Source organism: Panthera tigris, chromosome X (genome assembly GCF_018350195.1).
Source record: "Panthera tigris isolate Pti1 chromosome X, P.tigris_Pti1_mat1.1, whole genome shotgun sequence".
Taxonomy (NCBI): domain Eukaryota; kingdom Metazoa; phylum Chordata; class Mammalia; order Carnivora; family Felidae; genus Panthera; species Panthera tigris.
This window is the reverse complement of record NC_056677.1, coordinates 35,659,471-35,663,837: the sequence shown is the minus strand read 5'-3', so window position 1 is coordinate 35,663,837 and position 4,367 is coordinate 35,659,471. Positions and strand designations below refer to the sequence as shown.

At 37.6% G+C, this 4,367-nt stretch overlaps 1 pseudogene; it reads left to right on the top strand.

Moving 5' to 3' along the window:
- Nucleotides 1-1,725: 1,725 nt before the first annotated feature.
- On the top strand, nucleotides 1,726-2,510 carry LOC102963952 (annotated as a pseudogene).
- Nucleotides 2,511-4,367: the final 1,857 nt, after the last annotated feature.

Genomic DNA, 4,367 nt, shown 5'->3' with positions numbered 1-4,367 from the left:
ATAGTACATGGAGTTCAATTTTCGTTGCTCCCCATGACTAGATTGTGGAGATTTAAGCTTGATTTCATCAGCTGTTCTTTTGTATAGTTTTAAAAATCAAGAATAATGTTCATTTCGTTTCACATAAAAACTAGGGCTCCTTCCTGCATTTTAATCCAATTCTCAGAACTGTCATTAGGCTTTAAATTCAATTCACAGATATAGTGTTTAGAGATTTTTTTTTCCCTCACTGAGATTTAGTATATTATTTGTTCCCAACTCATGTGATTTCCAAGTCTCTAAAATGTATAAATTATTTATGGTCCAGATGGTGATCTGATACTTTGCCTCTCAAAACGTTCTGCTCTTTTTCTGCTTGCATAAATGTTCAATTACAAAATCCAGGTTGGTCTTTAGGTACTAGTATAATAGCCCAAGGCATTTTTTATTACAAATAAACACTCCAGTTTTAAGCAACCATTTTTCCCCCTTTGACTTTCATGGCTCAGAATTAAAAACTATTCTTCTCTGGGAGCTACCAAGTTAAGGAACAGAAAAGGGGGAAAATCCTTTTTATTCTCTTGCTGGGTGGAGGGTGGTTCTTGGCCAAATTAAAAATGTCCAAGTTTCAAAATGAGAGGCTGTGAATAGGATGGTAATTGTTCCCCCAACATACTTTTAGTCTTATTTTTTAATTTTATTTTTATTTTTTGTAGTAATAGAAACCCTGAACTTAAGAAGGTAAAATGGCTTCCCAGGATAGAGACTACATTACCCACCTTCCTTTACAGCTAGGTATGGTCATATGATTGCATTCTGGCTAACCAAACGGGAGCACAACTGATATGTGCAATTTGTGGGTCATGTTCTTAAAGGAGCAGAGGTTCCTGCCCCCATCTCTTCCTACTTCTTGCTGGCTAGAAAAGATATGTGCTAACGAGCCATCTTGGACTCTATGCACAAAGCTCCACCCAATCACGGCAGTTCCATAAGACAGAGGAGCCTGAGAACCAGCCTGGTGCCGACAGAGCAGCCCCAGACTACATATGCTCAGATGTTGTTAACATGAGGGAGTAATGAACTGCTTTCTGTCATGTAAGACATTATTATTTTGGCTCTCTCTATATATTATATATAGCTAAAACTATATTCTAGTGAAAATCACTGATACTTAGGCAGAATTATAGAAAATTTTGATTAAAAGCCTAGAAAAATGACCAGTAAAAGTTTTCATTGTCCATTTGCAGTTAAGGGTTGGAAAAAGCATTGATGGATTTTTCTTGATATATTGTCATAAGCGTTTTTTGACTAAATGCTTGAAGAAAAGTCTTTCAAGTCTGAGGCTAAAGGTCTTTTTGCCTCCTCTTAAGACTGCATCAGGGACTGATTCAGCACTTAGAATTAAATCAGGAAGTTTCTCAAATACATCACAATGGGTCTTAAATACACCAGAAAGGGTTGCTCACATATCAGCAAGGGTCTCAAAGAAGTTAGGAAGGGTCTCAATGTTATCAGAAAGAGTCTCAAACAAAACAAAACGGGTCTCAAAGATGTCAGGAAAAGTTCCAGTGTCCTTATGTATATAAGGATGGGTCTCAAATAGGTCAGGAAGACACTCACATACATCGGGAAGAGGGTGAAATAAGTGAAGAAGAATCTGAACTAGGTAGGGAAGGATCAAAAACATGTTAGGATGGAGAAGTCAGAAAGAGTCTCAAAAAAGAAGGAAGTGCTCAGGGCAGAACCATGGTAGCTGGCAAGATTAAGCACCTTATGAAAGGCAGCAAAAAGGGAGCCAAGAAGAAAGTGATCCAATTTCTAAGAAAGATTGGTATGATGTGAAAACACCAGCTATGTTCAATTAATAATAAATATTGGAAAAACACTCATGACAAGAATTCAAGGAAGCAAAATTTTATCTGATGGCCTCAAGGGTGGTGTTTTTGAAGTGAATCTTGCTGATCTGAATGATAAAATTGCATGTAGAAAATTAAAGCTAACTACTGAGGATACACTGGGCAAAAATTGCCTGACTTACTTCCATGGCAGAGATCTTACCTGTGACAAAATATGCTCCTAGTTATATAAAAAAAAAAAAAAAGCAGTCAATGATTAAAACTCATGTCAATGTCAAGACTACTGAAGGTTATTTGCTTCACCTACTCCGTGTTGGTTTTCCTAAAAATTGTAACAATCAGATTTAGAACAGCTCTTACATCTAGCACCAATAGGTCTGCCAAATCCAGAAGATAATATAAATCATGACCCTAGAGGTGCAGACAAATGACTTAAAAGAAGTGGCCAATAAACTGATTCCAGACAGTATTGGGAAAGACACAGAAAATGTTTGCCAATGTATTTATCCACTCCATGACATCTTTGTTAGAAAAGTAAAAATGATGAAGAAGCCCAAGTTTGAATTGGGAAAACTCATGGTGTTTCATGGTAAAGGTAGTCATCCTGAAAAAGCTACTGAGGATGAGGCAGGTGCTGAAGTTGAACAAGCTGATGAATATGAGCCATCAGTCTAAAAATATGCTTAAAATTCAGACTTTCAATGGTGACAAATAAAAAGTCTCATTTGTGAAAAGAAGAAGAAGAAGAAGAAGAAGAAGAAGAAGGAGGAGGAGGAGGAGGAGGAGGAGGAGGAGGATTGATCTCAAACATGTCAAACAGTGTCTCAGTCATCCTGGAAGAATCTCAAATAGGAAGGAGGAGTCTTAAACACCTCAGGAAAGGTCTCAGGCAAGTCAGAAATTGTCTCAAATATGTCAGAAAGAGTCTCAAGTCAGGAAAAATCTCAAATACTTCTTAAAGAGTCTCAAATAAGTGAAGAAGGGTACTAAATAATAAGGAAGTGTCTGAAGTAGAAAGGAATCATTTTGAATAGTCAGAAAAGGGTCAAATACATCAGAAAAGGTCTTAAGCAAGCTGTTAAAGGTTTCAAATATGTCATGAAGGGCCCCAAATAATCTGGAAGAATCTCAAAAAATTATGAATGCTCTCAAATGGATCAGGAAGCATCTCAAACAAGTCATAAAAGGTCTCGAACATGTTAGGAAGGGTCTCAAAGTCACCAGGAAGAGTTTTAGATACACCAGGAAGGGACTCAGACAAGAAGGGTCCAAATACATCAGGAAGAGTCTCAAATATTTCAAGAAAGGTCTTAAGCAGTCGGTAAGAGATTCAAATACATAAGGAAGGGTCACAAACTCATATGGTAATGTCTTAGTGACTTTTGAAAGGATCTCCTACTGACAGAACAGTCTTTAATATGTTGTAAAGGATATCAAAAAAGTCATGGGGGGTAGCAAACAAGTCAAAAAGGACTGTTCACATGGTAGGTGTCTTAACATCATTAGGAAGTCTCAATCAATAATGGTCCTAAATAAGTCAGAAAGTGGCTCAAACAGGTTATCAAGTCAAATATTTTAGGAGTCTCAACCACGTCAGAAAGAGTTTCAAGAAAGTTAATTGTTTCAAATGCAACAAGGAGGCTCTCAAATAGGTTAGAAAGGGTCTCAAACTCACCAGCATTGATTTCAAGCAGCAGGAAGGGGTCTCAAATTCAAGAAGCCTTTGGAACAAGTCAGGAAGAGTTTCAAACAAGTCAAGATGAGTCTCAAATACACCATAAAAAGTCTCAAAAATGGTCAGGTGTCTCAAACATATCATGAAGTATATCATACAAGTCAGAATAGATCTCAAACATGAAAGGAAGGCTCTCAAAGTTATCAGGAAGTTTCACATACATCAAGGAGGGCCTCAACCACATCATGAAGCATCTCAGATATGTCTGGAAGAGTCAAATATGTCAGGAAAGTTATCTAGTACATCTGGAAGGGTCTCAAGAAAGTCAGGAAGGGCATAAATATTGTGAGGAAGAGTCTTAGGACAGGTCTCAAACATTTCAGTAAGAATTAACCAAGTAAGAATGAGTGTCAAACAAGTCAAGAAGGGTATAAAACATGACAGGAAGGGCCTCAAAGTCATCAGGAAGAGTCTCAAATGGAGGAAGGGTCTCAGACAAGTCAGGGAGGGTCTCAAATAATCAGAAAGAGGCATTAACATTTCAGGAAGTATCTCAACCAGGCAGGGAGCCTCACACATAATCAGGAAAAGACTTTGACATGTCAGGAAGAGTCTTACACAAGTGAAGAACTTTCTCAATCATGTAGGGAGGAATAAAACAAATCCAGAAAGATCTCACTCAAATTAGGAAGAGTCTCAAACAGAAAAGAAGATTCTCATATGTGGCTGGAAGGATCTGAACATGTCAAGAAGAGTCTCCAGAAGTTGGGAAATGTCTCAAGCAAGTCAGAATGATCTGAAATACACCATGAAGAGTCAGAAACAAATCACGAAAGGCCCTAAACATGTCAGAAAGT